Source organism: Anser anser (genome assembly GCF_964211835.1).
Source record: "Anser anser genome assembly, chromosome: 4".
NCBI lineage: Eukaryota > Metazoa > Chordata > Aves > Anseriformes > Anatidae > Anser > Anser anser.
In genome coordinates this window covers 14,193,045-14,210,871 of record NC_139724.1, presented here as the reverse complement: position 1 = coordinate 14,210,871, position 17,827 = coordinate 14,193,045, and the positions used below count along the sequence as shown (strand labels likewise).

Sequence of the window (17,827 nt, the reverse complement as noted above, 5' to 3'; positions counted from 1 at the left end):
GGGGAAGGCATCGTCCCATGCAAAAATAGTTACCAGCCTGGGAACTGAGCAAGTCCTTCTCAGAAAGGGAAGCCCACAAGTCTAGCACTTGTCCCACATTTAGTTGAAACCACACCACTGCACTGGACACGAACCAGGGATGCATGAGCTCAGCTGGGGACACGCTCTGGGACTTCACGCTCAGGCAGGGCTGTGATGCCCAAAGTCTTCTGACTCATGCTTTTTCTCCCTAAGATTCAGCTACTGAAAACGTTAACACTCTAACCTAGTTCAGACTTCTCTGAACCAAATGTAAGAGCAGCCTGTGCAAATTTGATCATTTTGGTCCTCTGTGGTGCCCATCATCTCTGCTTTAACTCGGCCCAGTTAGCAAAGCTGTCACCCCAACCCATCTCCCTCTGCTCTCCATCCAGCAGGACTTCCCTACCAGAGGAAGCCATGGTCAATAACAGGAAGGTGCCTTGCCTCTGTGCTTCTTTACAGAAATCAATGACAGCATGAAAACACCACAGCTTCAATTAGAACAGTTTTCACTGTTTCAAGCTGCAGGTCAATGAAAAGAAAAAACCATGATACATCTCAGATTGTGAGGGAATCTATTCTAAGCATATTCCAGCCACTTCCTTTGGGAAATGATCAGCTGGAGAGGTGGGCATATTTGTAATACTTAAATGCCACAGCTGGCAATCCTGCAGGCTTGTTTAGCATTTTATCTGCAGCTTGCCTGCTAGATCAGATTTGCCTTAGATTTGTATAATCAATTTTGAACTGATTTGAGGGAGGGAAGGACTGCGGCGCTACATGTATCAGATGTCTTACTATGGCCAGATGCAGGAAATGCCTGTTCCCATCAAGAGATTCAGAGGCTTTCACTGGAAGGCACCACTGTAGTTACTACCTGTACTAAAATTCAGCACAGTTCATTCCATCATGTGAAACTTTCTACCTTTTTTTACAAGAGAAACACAGCAGATAAGGAGGATCAATTAACTAAGAATATGAGGGGAAAAAAAAAAAGCTGTTGCTTTTTTGTTTTCTCAAATGGAAAACCACCACTAAAGATGATGAATGGCAGGGAAACATCTTCCCGGATCTCCCTCTCCTTGACAATGGCAGGAATTGTACAAGGTTGCCGTGAAGCTAGATTCGTGACCTGTATTTCTACAAAAACGGGGAATTCATCCATTTTATTTCCTAAAGCAAGAAACACTCCACTTTACAGAGAACTTTACAAATACCTGGATCAGCCAGCTAGACAAATAGATACCACCAGCCAACAAGCAGATTTAATAAACAGCTGCAGAAGTTCACCTCCTCTTGATGCTGGAAAGAAGGGGTGAGTACAAATCCCATCCCACTAAGGAAACCAAAGACAAAGACTTGTGCCAGACCACGAAGAAAGCACACAAGATAGCCACTGGCAACAAAGCTATACAAAGGAGGTAGTTTCCCTTCTCCACTCACTGCAAAATCAGTTTACTAGCAAACAAATGGAAGCTGCTTAAAGAGTGAACACAAGATATTAGAACAGAACAGAGCAGTTCGAAGGGACCTACAAAGATCAAGTCCGACTGCCTGAGCAGTTCAGGGCTAATCAGCCCTGCTATTTTCCACGTCTTTAGAAGCTTTATGTTTTCAAAAAGCATGGAGCAGAAAGGGAAATGTACATATGAGAACCTTATGGATATAAACCAACACATACAGAAACCAGCTCATGCTTATGAGCTTGACGGCTGCTGGAACAAACACTGGTTGGTATATACAAGCTCAACTTGACTTATTCATGGAAAATAGCATGTTAAATTTTGCTGTACATTTGTCTCCTTTCTCTCACTGACCATTGGAGATCAGAATATATTTTCAAGCCCAATTCCGTGCACGCTTGTCAGATGGCTACAAGGACGTTTTTCGCCACATTGTGGAGTTTCAGACATTTTCAAAGCAATCATTTGTACTCACAATGTGTTACATCTCACTTGCATCTGTCTTACATGTCTGTGTCTCTCCTCTCCCACTGGAAGACTGAAACTTCCCAGACAGAGAGATAGTAAGAAAATGAATAAACAACATGTTCCCATGACATGCTATCGGGCTAGGTACTTATATTCTTCCTGTTCCACCACTATGTTTTCTATTATAAATTCTACCCTCATGTGAAGACTCAGCACAAAGTCTCGCTAAGATTTGAATCTGCATAATTTTGCACTGGCTCGCTGCCAAAAAGGAAATTTTACCTGTGGCAAGTTAAAAGCAGACCCAGGTGCAGGCAAAATGAACTGCAATTGAAGTGCAATGTGTATATGCAAATGCCATTTTGTGAGATTTGACCCCCACCAGCAATAATACTCCAGTGCCTTGTGCAAGACAAACCAACAAACCTGCTCTAAGGAAAGAGTCCTTTTGACAATTTAAAAGGATTTTTAGTTATAAATTAAAATGTTAAGATTGACTAAGAAAAGCTTGAAAAAGGTGTTCTAAAGTCCATTAAGTACATTTTACAGCCTGGTTTTAACTATGGTTCCTTCCACACAGGGACGAGCGTGTCTGCAGCATAATCTGGCTAACAATTAGTGGTTTTAGCCCTGTGCATCACCACTTGTAATCTTTTTACTTACAAACATAAAAAGCAGACTTTTAAGTAAAATAACTAACGCACAGCACCTTCCTCGGATGCAAAGTCATAAGGCAGATGGATGGACATATGCATAACCGCGGATAACTGCTAATGCAGCCATTAGCACTCAACAATGTGACACTGGTTTGGGATGTTTTCTGGAAGAATTTATTTTTACAAATAAAATGCTAGCATCCCAAGACTGATATAATCCTGCTGCCATGCAATATGTGTAAGACGTTTAAAGAGACACTGACTTTACTCTCCTCCTTTCACACTTCTCTTCTGAAGTTTCCATAATGCCCCTTCCTCTCATCATGAAAATTGACATGAAAATTTGCTACATGATTCAAACTCAAAACCCGCTTTCTTTTAGTTTCCAATTGCAACACAAGGGGACTGACACATGATGGAAGCATTTAGGTTTTACTCAAGAGAATTCCTACATTGGCCAGAAATGAGTTAAAATACGCAAAAGTGAGTGAGAAAGGACTACAGCACTAAAAGTATTCTTCCAAAATATGTGTCTCCATAGCAGCTTTGGCCATCAGCATGCATCTACCCAGGTATTTAATTCAAGGTCTGTCACTATAACATCAGAATTTTCCATGTGTAAGGACTATGAAATGTAGACTAGGATAAAGAAATCCTCCCATTCCTTACAGCATGACAAGTTTCAGAGCAACTGAGTAATCGTGTCATGAAAGACAGTTTGGTCCTGGAATGCTACAACTCAAGTGGGCAGATCAGTGAAGCGGTGCTGCAAGAAAACAAACAACTTAACTGGCAGCTGGTTTGTTTTTACATCATATTGATGAGGTCTTCCCCAAGGGTTTACCTATAATAAAGCAGGTAGGTTAAGACCGTCAATGCGTTACTAACTTTTCAAAGAATTGCCCTTACCCTCTGCAGATAAAGCCTTCTCTTTAATGTGCCAGTTACATCGTTCCATGCTGTTCACATATGCACACACAAATACAGAAAGACAAAGAGCTCCTTTCCAGTCTACCATGTAAACACTTGCAGCCTGATTGCTCCTGGAAGAAAAAAAAAACCCACACACACAAAAATGTTATTGTAAAAAATATATGTTATTCATAAATATTTTTGGATTTTTCAACACTTACCTAGCCCTATAAATAAATAAACAAGAAGGCTTTCCACCACAAAATCAGTCAATTTACAAGATTTATAATACAGTTTTAACTTATTTTTTCCATCCTTTTCTTTTTTAATAGATTATTTACTTCTCCCTGGTGAAGCCAAAACATAGCTATAGGGGGAAAACGGAGCACACAAGGAAAAGACTCTTTCAGTCATTAGGTCTTTTTCATTGGCAACTCTCCCTGTGTTTTCATCTGTGAACTTTCTAAGGTAATGACCAATCTCAAACCATGTGCTAAAGTAATAATTTCATGATAAAACTAATCTTTCCAATAAATAGCTCTCTGAAACACTCTATTTTTCATTTTCAAAGAGCCAGAAAGATTATGCTAGTGATTTGGATATCTATTTCTCTAAAATTGCCCTCCAAGTCTTCTTTATTCTAATGTAATGCTCAGAATCCTTAGCAAATAGGAATTGCATCTAGAAGAGGAGAAAAAGAAACAGCAAAAACAAATGTAACCTTAGAAAATCACCAATGTAAGTAGTTTCATTCCTTGTACTAAAAACCATTTGAAAACTAATCTACTGCATATTCTTTCCTTTCAGAAAATCTAAATTGATCTTTCAGTTTGAATACCTGTCAAAGCACAACCACTATAACATTGATAAGTAATTCTGCTCATCAGTTGATAACTTCTGATACACTGCATCCTTAGACGCAGTTCTGCAGGAACCTTTGCACCAGACTGCACCCAAACCAGAGTGGAAGATGTTCTCCCTCGGAGAATTTGGCAACAGTATGAGTGATGAGCGTATTTCTCCCACCAGAACTTCCCAAAATGGTACGAAAATACATCACAGATAATGTCAATTAAGGAATTACATTGAAACGAAGATAGGTCATATTTTATTTTTTTTTCAGCATAAGACAATTGCCTCCATTTAATAAGTGTGCTCACAATTGAGAATAAGAACAGAAGTGATGAGTATCTCTCCATACTCCAGAGGTACATGGCTCCACGAAGTCCAAGCAAATCAGCACGTACACCTTTAAGAATCACAAAAACTTAACAGATTTCTCTTTACTTATGTACTTACTATATTAAATCAGGTTATGATCACTCCCAAAACAGATCTTGTTCATTAGTCTTCACAAACTGTTGCCATGCCCTTTCCATGCAGTGAGTAGGGGGTGGTATTACCAGATGCCAAGAACAAAAGACTTGGTAAATCTGCAAAGAAAGAGGTAGAAAAGTGGCAGTCGGTGTTACTGGGATGAGCTGGACAAGCTCACAATGGCTACACTGAGACCTAACTTTTATTACCACAATATTTAATACCTGTTCCAGAAAACTGACTGACTCCATGCCCTTGGAAGATCGTACTCAGATTTCTTTAGAATATTATCTTTAATTTTAATTTATTATTATTGAATTTTATTATTTTAATTATTTGTTTTATTATTTATTTTTATTATTTATTCTTATTATTAACTATTAATTTTGATTTATTTAGAATATTATCTTTAGATAGTTCAGTGTCTCTAAAGTCAAATGTGCCCCAGCAGGAGCTGAAGACTGCAAGCTTTGCTCACAGACCCAGTTCTCAATGTGCCATATTTGCCCAAACTGGCCTACTAATTCCTAACTATTTCTGGCTTTCCTGCTGCTTCCCATCTATGACATAAACCACTCCATCCCTTGTGCATGTCTGACTTTTAGTTTCTGCCTGAGGCCAGTGGATTGCCTCAGTGTCCTCCAGCTGAGCCACCTTTCAGTTCCTCTTTGTTCTTTTGGAGAAATGGCCGCTTCCTCCAGAAAACCTCCAGTCACAGTAACTAATTGCTTCCTTTTGCTTAAGAGAAATGCTCATCCTTGAAAGGTAAAAGCCACAGGTCAAGTAACAACACTGTAATAAATCTTCATTTCCTGCAGAATACCCTGAAGGTGATCAGTAAGTCACACTAAAGCAACTCCATGGGCAGGTCTTCACTGGAAAACTAATTTAAAATTTAACTCCAGAGTTACTGCTCACTTCATTCCCATACACAAGCATCTGGACTGAATATAGCAAGGTGCTCGCAAACCTTGTGATTGGTGCAAAAAGAGCTAAGATTTATCTTCAGTGAGCAGAATTCCTCCCCAGCTAACATGTGCAGCCTTGGGTTCCTGGAATCTGGCAGCATCCCACCTCTCACCCCACTTCTTTCTCTAATCCCAAACAGTAAAATGCATGCAGACACCAGCTGCTAACTTTCTGGTAGAGATGAAGGAAGATTTGTTTGTACCAGGTATGTGAAATGCTTAGAGGAAATGTCTAAATAAAGGCAAAACTTTGCAACACAGCAAGTGGTGTAAAGAGGCAGTCAAAGAAAGTTCACAGCTTCTTGAATGATCAGCAAGCAAACTCCAATAACATCAATCTAAGTGATAATCTCAAAGAATTAGATGGTGTTTATTCTATAGAGAACATCTCTGAAATCAGCATTGCATTGAGGGGAGTCTGTCACCTTTGGCAGAGAAAGGGGATAGTGGGTTTTCATTTGGGTAAGCAGAGGATCTCGCATCTGTTTGGCTGTGCTCAGCACAGTGCAGATGCAAAGCTTCTTAATGCAAATGCTAAAGAAAACGCCTGAGGTGACTGTAATTCAGTTGTTGGATTGTACGTCAAAGGTTTTAGTTGTAGGTTTACTTAAAAAGTCTGTTTCAGGTTGTATCTAATGACCTTTTCAGTGATATTGCCCACTGTGGATGGAAAAAAGGGAAGCTTCAGCCCATGTTTGTCTTCCTATCTATTGTCCTCTTTGCTTATTTCTAAACTTCAGGTTTGCCACTCAGCCTACCCTCTAGTTTTGTACCTTCACTCACAGCAAGGTGAAGAAAGTCCACCCCAAATCCATTTCCAGATTTCAGACCTTTTTTTTCCTGGTTTGCAAATTGTTCACCACTCCTGTTTCTCACAACTGCATATATTCTTCATAAGCACTCACCAGTCATGAAAAATGACTGTTAGCCTATGAACTGGCTCTGAATGCTTCATCTCAATTATTTGTTATTTGTGTAGTGCAATTGGTCTGCTTAATTACTCGCTTCTGTCTTCTTGTGCCCTCAACAGATGGTTGAACACACTTAAATCAAGAGAATAACTGAGTTGAAAAATAACAAATGCTTTTTAGCTGAAGAAAGGCAGATAGCACACTTTGCAAGATTTTTACAAATCGACGCTATTTAAGTATTTGTGAGTAGGTTATATGCTCAAATGGCAGCTTTGCATGTGCTCAGAGCATTCATGAAAACGGCTGCTGCGTATACAAATCCCTTCTGTTTAGCCAGGTTTATCCCCATTAAATTCTGAGCAGAAAGAGATGCCCAGCTACGGGCAGGAATAATATGGAGAGTTTTGGGGGTGGCATTTCTCAGAGAGGACTAGGAAAGCATATAAAGCTACAAGCATTTTTAACCTTGGGGTGATATAATGAATCAAGGTGCAGGTTGTAGCCCTGAAGTTTCATCTTTCAGCTCTAAAAAAAAAAAAATCCCTTGCAGGTGTTGCTCAGCCCTAAGCAGATGCTACAGCTCCAGCCATAGCTCAGGCATGACCACCTCTGCAAACACAGCCTGGTGTTCCCACACACTCTACAGCGCTGAGGAGCCACTTGAAAGGTAACATATTACTCATTTCTGACCAAAAAAAAAAAAAGTTTTTTTCCATCTCTTCCCATGCAACTTTCCTTGAGTGGTACTTAACTTTCAGGCATTTATCTGAAAGCAAAATTTCCCTCCCTCTTTCTGAGAGAACAGGGAAGAGCTTCATTGCAAAGTTGGCTGTCTCCTTTTTTAGAAATCAAAAAAACCTCCTAAAAAGTAACCACAACCACCCAGGACAAGAAGTAAACGTGTAAATTTTGCTCTATCTTAAAGCAGCACCAAAACCACAAACCCCCCCGTGACCGGAGCAATAGAAGTCAGCACTATCACAGTGGATGCACTTGTACGAACAACATCCCACTGCCGATGCAAAGCAGTTGTTCAGAATCTCAACCTTCAGTTTTCAGCTGAGTGATGTCCTGCCCGAAGTCAGGGCTGAGTCTGCTCAGCCAGTTATTTCACGAGGGTTGCGTTCAGCTGTCTGGACCTTCCTTCCACAGCTCACATGGCTCCGCACTGGCTCCTTGCCCTCATTTATTCACCTGAATGAGGGATGCAAAGCAGGTGTCATTTGCTGCCATGCTGATGGCTTTTGTTCAGCATCACCCAGCCAAGTGGGCTCTGCTTAACGATCTGTGCTACATTTTTGGTGTATGGCACAGAAGCCTAGCTTTCAATATAGTTTTATTTAGGTTTCCCTTGGCCTCCTCAGGTGCCTGCTGCCTTTTCTAAATGCATATGATAACGAATTCCTTTAAGGAACTCCCTTTATTTCCTCCTCTTTTGTCAGGCACAACTGAGCTAAGGTTATCTCTAAGCGTCTCTCTGCTTTCAAACACAGTTTCACACTTTCTGTCTCAATTCTGTTACATGCCTGTCAATCCCATTTGCTCCTCAGCGTGGATAAGACCAGACTGGCTCTGCTTAGAAACAACAGGCTTTGCTGAGAGTTAGAGTATTTCCTGAATATTGTTCAGATTTCATGCAGAGTGAATTGACTACAGAAGACACATATCTATTTTTAAATCCTCTTTTTTTTTTTCCTTCTCATCTGCCCCAGATTAAAACTCAAAGGGATTTAGAATAGATGCTCCCAACTCATCACGGTCTCTCATACATTAATAACTAAGGTGATCAATATAAGAAGCTTGAAATGCTCTACATTTCATGGTGCAAGTTTCACTTCATTTTTAATTCTTCTGAACTTAAAAAAAAGTTAATTGTTTATCCTTGTGAATCTAAAATTTCTCAGATGCAGAGCCTGAAACACTCTAATGGGAACAGCTCCCAGGATATGTGGTCTCCTGTAAGACACCAGGTGCTTTGAGAGTAGAATCCATCAAAATAGATCATTAGGAAATGAGTCTTTGGGGTGTTTGGTTACCCTAGATTTTGAGAGCATTGGTCCATTGCAAGACTGGCTGATATGATTATCATCTCTTTTAGTGAAGAAAATGCATCAATTCTTCAGTACCTTTGCAGGCTCTCAGTCACACCCAGAAACAAATCCCCAGAAAATTCCAAAGCACAGAAAAAGACACTCCAACACAAAAATTATACCAACTGTGCACAAGACAGTATGTATGTGCATGAGCATGTGCACACACATGGGAGTGGGTATGTGACACAACTGTGCATCACAGCACACAGGGGTTTGGGGGGGGTGAATACGGCCTAGCGAGTGAATGTAGTTGTTCTCACCAAGCAAGGTGCACTGAAGGTGTGAAGGAACAGAAGGAAGTGTCCTTGCAGTGAGCAGACAGACCTAGGAACTGATTCATCCATAACTTTCCGATGTTTAAATACTCAAGCAACATGGTGCCAGCATTCCCGTGCGAATGTACTTGTTCTGTGGGATGCTGGAGAGCCACAGGGCCTTTACACAAGCAGGTAAAAGTGTTAACGTACTAACTCAGGAGGAAGGTGTCCTCAAGTTCAAAGCTTCTTTAAGCTACCGGAGGTGAGGTGCATATGCAGTAACATCATTAGGTAGTAGCTGACAGCTGCTTCTTGCCATCACTAGGGAGAAGGCTAAACACCTAACTCCACATGGTGCAACAGAGAAGGCAATTCTAAGACTTCTCCTTGTTACCTGCAGGAAAGATGAGAGAGAAGAAACCATAGTGAGTCAAACTCCATAGGTTAGTACCTGAAATCAGATGCCTTGTAGAGGTTCCCCCCTGCACAGTGGGGATACATCCAGAGCATGTAGCAGCAAGAGGCAATGCCTCTTACCTGAAGGAGGCCAGAGGTAGAGGGAGGCATGAAAAGCCTGGTACCTGGCTGAGCTGAATAGGAACACCAAGCCAGCACAGGGCACAGCCTCAGTGGGATAAACTGCCAAGAAAAATGCAGTGCTTGAAGTTTTTTTTGTTTGTTTTTGTCCTGGAGTTTTACTCTGCCTGTCAGCTCCAGGGGAGAAGGGAATGGGCAGACTGCATGGAGAGGAGGAAGAGTATGGTGGAAACAGTGAGCTTGGATTTTCTCCAAGTGTGGCCAGGGATGATGCTGCAAGAATTTCTCCAAGCAGCACGATGTAAAAAATAAATAAATAAATCTAGTTTTATGCAACTGAAACTGCTTGGGTCAAACAGGGCAGGTAGTTAAGGCCAAAAGACAGTATTGGAAGCAGAAGGAAAATAAAAGTATGAGTTCTACAAGTAAAATTTATTTCCCTGTTTTACATATAAAGGTGTTCAACATCTCATTTTGGAGCACCATTTCTTTTTAAAATTGAAATAATTACAAAACAAAGCATTAAAAAATAGAACAGATGAAATGTTAAGATCGATAAAGTGTATTTTTCTATTGTTTTCCCCTCCATTCTCCTAAAAGAAACCAAAACCAAGTTGTCTGGGACCCCCTTTTTGACTGCTGAACCAAAATTCCATTTTCTCAACAGCTCTTCCCTGACTCTGCCAGTCCATTACCACCTCCCAAGGCCAGGTATTTTAAGAGCTATCATTACCTGGCTAGTGTTGACTGAGAGGCACCAGAGTGATGGTCTTAGACTATACCAGCTTTCATTCATCTTTACAATAAGGATAGTTAACTAGAGTCTGGCCATACAAATAGCAAGGGTTTCTTCAATTTCTCTACTTACGTCACTTTTTTACACTGCCAGGTAGCATAAATGAGGAAAGTCATGTCTTTCTCTTCCCAGACTGGAGCCTTTTTTGATTCTGGGTTAAGTGTTTTCAGGGAGAACTCCAGAAGGGAGAAATGCCATGAAATAATGCCTGGGAAAGTCCTTCGGGAACATCAGGTGCTGACTCATTTCAGAGATAATCCATATTTTACCCAAGCATGAAGGGAAGAGCTGTTTGTCAGATATGTTGCTTGTTGCAAGCCATTGTGTGCTCAGGCATCGCAGGAGGCCTTGTGACAGGCCTCAAACTCAATGCCCGGACAATTCTTAGCAGAACATGACAAAGCTCCTCTGAATCTACCTCATGTGGATGTCCCTGAAGCAGAAGTACATTTCTAGCAGTTTAGTGCTTGAACACCACTGCCTACTTACCTTAAATCCTCATTACATTGAATATTTAGCTACAAACTGTGACAGTGCAATCTACCCAGTGTGTGAACTCTGCCTTCCCAGCTCTGGGCTAGGTGACCTCAGGCAAATCACTCAACCTCTCCTCCATAGCTTATTTTCCTGCAAATGAAGCAAAAAGAAATTTTACTTTGGTCCCCCTCTATTTTGCCTCATTGTTAGCAGATGTTTGAAGGCAGGGACTGCCTTTTATATATTTACGCCTCACCTCATGTAGGCCTAAGTCATAAACATAAACAACTGGGTCTAACATTTTTAAAGAGTACATTTCTCCTGAATTCTGTCACACACATCAGGCTTTCTTGAAGGTCAAGATTTTGTTTGTTGTCTTTGTCATGAGCAAAGAAAGGTAAATGGGAAAAAGTGAATGTGCCCCAAACAAGAAACTGCTGAGCCTTCTGCATAAATGTTTCCATTTACTCTGAGTTGTCTATGGATTTCCTTTATTTAATCTTTTATAGCTATAAAACAAAAAGATTAATCTAACTGCTTCACATTTCTAAACGAAAAAGAGAAAGGCAAAATGTGGTAGTCACGGTGTCCTGTCAATGTAGTTTTAAGAGAACGAATCTTACATGAAACAAGGAAATCAAGTGATAATAGTTGTGGGTTTTTTTCCCACTTAGTGAGAGCTATGGTCTTAAGACCTTAAGCTCCTTTCTGCTAAGTGCTGCATCAACACTGAGTGGAAAACAAACAGTCCAATTGGACTAGAAAGGTATGACAGATGGTGATGGAAATGAAAAATTATTACTGTTTTACACAATAGTTTCATAGCCTTGGTCCCTATCTAATGTACCCAAGGCTAGCCAAGTAGCTTGTGCCAGAGCTAGGACTTGAAGTCAGCCCTTCAATATCATCATGTAGGTATTTGGTTCTTCTTCCTGAAGTAGACAGTGTGTGTGTATATATATATATATATATATAAACACTGATTGGGGTGGGAGAGTGTTGGGGCGGAATCCATCAACAAAAAAATACAATACTAAATTTATATTAAATATACAATACTAAATATACTAAATACCAGGCTAACAAGCACAAGCTTCCAGTGAAATCTTGAACACAGACTATTCTTTCTGATACCTGAATAAAAAAAAAGTAATGGGCATGGAAAAAGGTAAAGGGGTTCTGAACAAGGTATAATCTCAATACCTCATGTAGAACTTGATGAGAAAAGGCACAGCTAGCAGAGAAAAGGGGTTTGTTCTTTGCTCAAAAACGAAATAAGTTGCCAGTGTAGCCCCTTTCCTGTACTTCTTTTTCCCCTCCCACTAACAGGAACATTGGGGTCACCCTGCAATCAATAAGTCCTGTCCCTGAACACAATAGTCCCCTCTTGCCCCTGTCCTAGGGCTTTCTATCAGTGGCTGGTGGCCCTACAGCAATTCCCTGGTGTTACTTGCTCTCCCTGAGGAACCGCAGTTTACTTGAAAGCATCTCACTGCATTGCAAATTAAAAGCAACCTGAATGGTGGCCTGTAATAGCAGGGAGATAGCATTTGTGGCCCTTTTTCCTGTTACAAGATATATAAAGAAGACACTCAGAAGAACAGGGGCTGATGTAATGCAGCACAGCTCCACTAAAAATCACTGAAACAAAGTCAAATGGGATTGACTGGGAATCCAACCCACTTCCAGTGATATTTTTTCCCTCATAATTTGCTTGTAAAACAACTGCAACAAAAGTAAAATATAGCCTGAATACAGGTCAGCCACTAAGCTAATACAGACTTCCCATAAATGACTGGAAGGCTTTACAGACATAATCCACATACAGCAGAACTCAGCATTGCCATGGAAACAATTACATTCAAAGAACAAAACACAATTGATATCAAGCCATTCAGAAGGCATTTAAAACTTGTTATGCACTTAAAGTACAAGGAAATTAGTTTGCTAATTAACACACTGTTCCCAACCATTGTGATTTCTTTCTTTAATGGTGAGAGTGGTATTTTCTGCCTTGCTTTCTTTCCTAATGCTCCCTCCAACAAACATACTTAGTTTAAATACAATATTTCAGTATTTGTTTCAAGCCACGTAATAAAAGCTCAAACTGCAACCAGTCTTTATCCTTTCTTTTTCAGCCAATGCCTCCAATAGATCCTTTTTAATCTCCTCTAATGTCTCTAATGTAATGAATCCCATATATAATGACATTATAATGGTTAGAAAGTGCTTAGGCAAGCCTTCCAAAAAGAAATAGACTTCAAACTCTTTAAACAAAAAGCCAAAACAACAACAAAAACCCCTCCAATAAAAACACCTTTTAATTAACTGCAGTGCTCAGAGCACTGTTTAATTATGAGTTATGAGTTCTAATATCCCAGCCCTACTTTTGCAGGAGGTCAGTCACCATTTTCCCCAACTTTGCAGCAGAAAAGCTACCTAATGACCCGAAATGACACCTAGCACTTGGAAATGCAATGCTGGGTGCATGTCAATAGAAAAAAAATATCTTCTTTACGACAATTTTAGCATAAGACTCCAGAAGTGAAAGAGATTAACCACGTCTAGGCACCAGAGACCTTAGAGAGAGGGGACTTTCAGATATTACACTTGGAAAATTCCTTTATAGCCAATAAAAATATTTTGGGCAGTTTAAATCTGGTAACATCTGTAGCCCTCAAGTTCTTGATTCATTCCACTTTCCTGCAGGCATTTAATCAAGATGCCTGAAAAGGACGTGCAGTTCCAGCCACTGGACAGAAACAAAACCCCAGGGAGCAATTCAGATCTCAGTTGGGCTCATTTCCTCTCTTTTTTATTTCTATTATATTCTGTGTTATGGAGGTTAAATCCAACCCCAAATACCACACAATATTGTTTTTCCTTTATTTTGTAAGAAACTGAGGCACTGAAAGATGCTGTGATCTGACTCTTATTATTCAACAAATCAAAAGAAGCATACACTTCAAAATCTCTCATCCTAATGCCTTTTTCAGGAATATATGATCTGCTATTGCTCATTCACTGATTTTGGCACCAGCCAAAATGAATCTACTTTTATTCCTGTTTTTTTCAGACTGCCACGTCCCATCCTGGGTAGAACAGTCTGCAGCAGCTTTTTCATCTCTGTGCAAAGCAACCACATGTTTTTTTCTTTCTTTCTTTCTACTCTCAGTGCTTCTGTCTAGGCGTAAAACATTTTCAAGCTCCTCTCATTCATTCACCAGTGAGCTTGAGACAGCTGCATTAGCAGCACTGCCAATAAACAGCATGGTTAGGGAGAGCAGCACACTTTAATCCTAAGTATCGTAGGCAGCCTGCAAGAATAACATCTCCTAGCTAAAATTGTGTTCCAATCCTCATCTTCAGGGAAAGAAAACGTAGACCAACATTGCCACACATGGCCAAATACACCCATGGCTTACTCAGCAGGTATACTACTGGCCCCAACGCGTGGCTGAAGTTGGAAAAAAGCCTCAGGTTCACAAAAGTCCTTTTTGCATGAAGGCAATTAGAGCACATGTTCCAAGTTAAACCTACTCCTAAGAGGCTTGCTGGACTGAGATGTTGGTGCTTAGGGCACTAAAGTAGTCTTCCAGCAATCCCCAAACCAATTTGGGCTTGTAGCCTCTAGAAAATGTGCCAAACAACAGCCACCACAAACCATCAACCCCCAAAACAACAACAAAAATCAACTTGGGGCACTGAGGAGCACTGCTATGTCACAAGGCCGCAATCATCAAGCAAGTTTTGAGGCTCACACTGGAAGAATAGAAAAGCAAACCAAGTGCCTGATTTTCACAAAATCCTCCTTTGAAAAAGACCTCTTGGCAGAATCAAGACTCAAGGCAGAAGAAATTCAGCTGCTCAGTCTTAAAATAGTGAACCTGAAGACGAAATGGAGGTACAAGAATGCTACGGAGTAATCACGAAATCTAAGGTTGGGACCTCAGCACCGTATGCCCGATTCTGCCTTGATGAGCCAGAAAAGGTGCATTGGGAAAAGTTTAACAGTGCTTCTTCTTTTGGGCTGCTCAGACTGCAGGAAAAGACCAGGATGATCTCTGCATGTAATTTTCACAGAACATGGGAAAACAAACACTAACAAAACCCTCACCACCTGATTAATTTTGAACCATCCCATATTACAGGAAATGAAACTGACCTCAAATAGGGACTTGCTGGCTACACACTGAACAGTCTGGCAAGCAGTTACTGTCTACGCCTTGGCAATAGTGGGTGGTGACAAAATTACTCCTGGCCCCAAGGTCCTGAGATATCATCATTTCCCACGTTGGCCAAAACTGTAATTTTCCATCTATCATATCCCTCCCAACAACAAAACCTCCAACCCTCTCCCAAGCTAGCCCAATAATTGTATTTCCTGCCACATTGCTTCTGCTCCCGCTGAGCTCCTGTTCTCTGAAAGACAATCTTTGAGCTAATTATATGGCATTAGCTATGATTCTGTAACTCTTCCCCCACGTCAAAAAAAACTTGAAGTAGACTAAAGCATATTCAGAATATACTGTTTCTCTCTTTGGGAGCCTAATTCCTCTCAGAGGTAACTTAATCACCAATTACCCACAAACTCGGTATCAAGTGTCGCCACCGAATTTAATTTGCTTCCTGACAAAGAATGCCTTCGTGAGGATATCAATACCTGACGTAAGAAACAGTTTGTGAAGCCAGAGGAAAAAATAGACAAAATGAGAGTACTTTAAGGTGCTTAATCTGCTTTTGAAGTATACAGGCTGTAACTACGCTACGATGGCACAAACCCTAAATGAATAAGCAGACCGAGTGAGAAGGTAACTAGTTCAGGAGAAGCAGGGATGCACTTACTGCCTCAACAGCTTGACCTCTGCAGTAGAGATAGCCATGAAGAACAAAATGTAGCCTGAAGGAAGGGATTAGCACGAGCTTGCAGCACAACCCAATACTCTGACCACAAGACTGGTGACTCGGATGCTGGAAGGCAGATGAGGGCGTTACAGGTTATCTAAAAAAGTCAGCAAAAATTTTGAATACGACCTTGCCCCAGGGCTTGCTTGCAGCTATGGAGCCCGCATATTTGTGTGTGTTTCTGTAGCCTGCGGGGTGGCAAGAATCCCTTTCATCAGTTCTATAACTGGCTGTAGCATTTCCTAGAAAGACCAGGTTGTGGCCTGCTCACTCTGCACGTCACTTCAAATGATGGCTGCACGGACAGCCCCAGACACTTTCACACTCAAAGAGAATGATAAATTTTGTCAGGAAGACAGTGTTGAAGGGCTGTCTTGAATTACACCCTACATACAACAACAAGCAAGTTCCTGTCTTAATGGGTGACTCTTCCTTCCTCAAAATACACTACTAGGGACAAAAAATAATAATAAAAAAATGTTTCCTTCTTTTCACCTAGACTTACAAATCAAAATCATCCCTGAGAATATCTTTTCACAGTACTACATATATGTTTCTCCCATAGTCCCAGCATTCATACAATCACAGAGCTTTGCACAAAGATGTGGACAGTTGATCCATCAGGTGAAAACTGTGCTTGCCACCTATTACTAGTTTTGTTTTCACCAAAGAAGGTATCTTTACAACAAAAGCATCTGGAATAAGTGAGTCCCACACCTATATTTTCTAATCATAATGTCAAGGTGTAATAGAAGTAAGACTTCTTCAGCATTAAAGCTGTAAAATACTTCATCCAAGAGCAAGCTCAACAGCAGGAAGCCAGGGATGAGGTACAAAGTCCCAGTCCATTTAAAGTTGGCATACATCTTATTATCATAAATACCATGCTGGACAAGACAGAATGGGAATGGACAACCCAGCTTAACAGGACACCATCAATTACCACACACATCCTATGAGCAGAAAGGAAACCTGACCTGCCAGGATGTTGCTGAACTAATGCACATCTGGCTCTTGAATGGCCAGAGATAGTGTTTGAAAATAACCATTTGGGATATTATTAGCCATCAATTGCGGTTTCCAGAGAGCAGTTTTATATCTGAAGGCACACATCTGCTAAATAAGTATTTTAACTTCTGTAAACACAGCTACAGATGCTGGTGGAAGTGTGCTTTTCTGGCCACACAGACTAAGCGTAGACTAAGATCAAGGTTTCAACAGTGTGTGCTCAGCCACAATGTCCTCCTCACTATTTCTCTGAACTGAACTAGTACCTTCCCAGTGAACAAGTATCACCATTTCATTGCAAGACTCACAATATTCTTTCTATAAACCTTAAACTCTCATAATTATCAGATAATTTGTTTCCTTTTATTATTTTTTTTTGTAACCATCTAACTCGGAGAGAGCTGCAATTAAAACCGAAACACACAAAGCAAGCTGTTGCTAAAGAATTAGAAGCTATCAAATATACAGAAACAAGAAGGAAGCTTAGGATTTAGGTCTCACTCGTACTACTTGAGAGATGGGGTTTGACAATATGGATTGCCTTCTCCTTCCTGCAGTAAATCTTGTTCTTCTATCAGAAGGAGAAGAAAATAAAACATCATGACAGTCCCTCTACATTGCTAGGACCATTATTTTGAGATCTGGCCTTGGTTTGGACTATTCTTGATTATAGTGTTTCACTGAGTTTTTGTTTATTTGAATGTTCCTGAACCTCCTCTTCTGATTTCTGTCTTTTCTTCCTGTGATGCTTTTTGACCATGAACACAGACTGTTGATATTTAAAGCTCTACCTCTCCTCATCGTTATTTGTTCTGTGGAATAACGTATTGCTTGCTCTGTGAAGTATTGAATCCTCCCCGCTCCTGTAACAATAAGATGAGTTCTTCAGTACTACTTCTGACTATTCCCTGAATTTCATGGTACCGGAATCCATTTTTTATTCCTTGTCACGTTAATCTTCCAGCCGGTGACTGATCATACGACATACAGCAATGAACAGCCATGTGTCACCATCACCTCTCTGCAAGCTGATCAGCC

The 17,827-nt window shown here is 40.6% G+C and overlaps 1 protein-coding gene across 11 annotated transcripts in view; it reads right to left on the bottom strand.

Annotated features, from left to right (window-relative positions):
- LOC310899493 (uncharacterized protein) overlaps window positions 1-17,827 on the bottom strand; it is a 407,594-nt gene that overhangs the window by 365,068 nt on the left and 24,699 nt on the right. For 6 of the 11 annotated variants that reach the window (XM_083835891.1, XM_083835894.1, XM_083835895.1 and 3 more), the window contains 4 exons: window positions 9,277-9,460; window positions 7,763-7,910; window positions 4,820-4,953; window positions 3,518-3,651 (listed from right to left, as the gene is read on the bottom strand). The gene's annotated coding sequence lies outside the window, so the exon portion shown is untranslated. The other 5 variants (XM_083835889.1, XM_083835888.1, XM_083835884.1 and 2 more) reach the window with 2 other exon arrangements.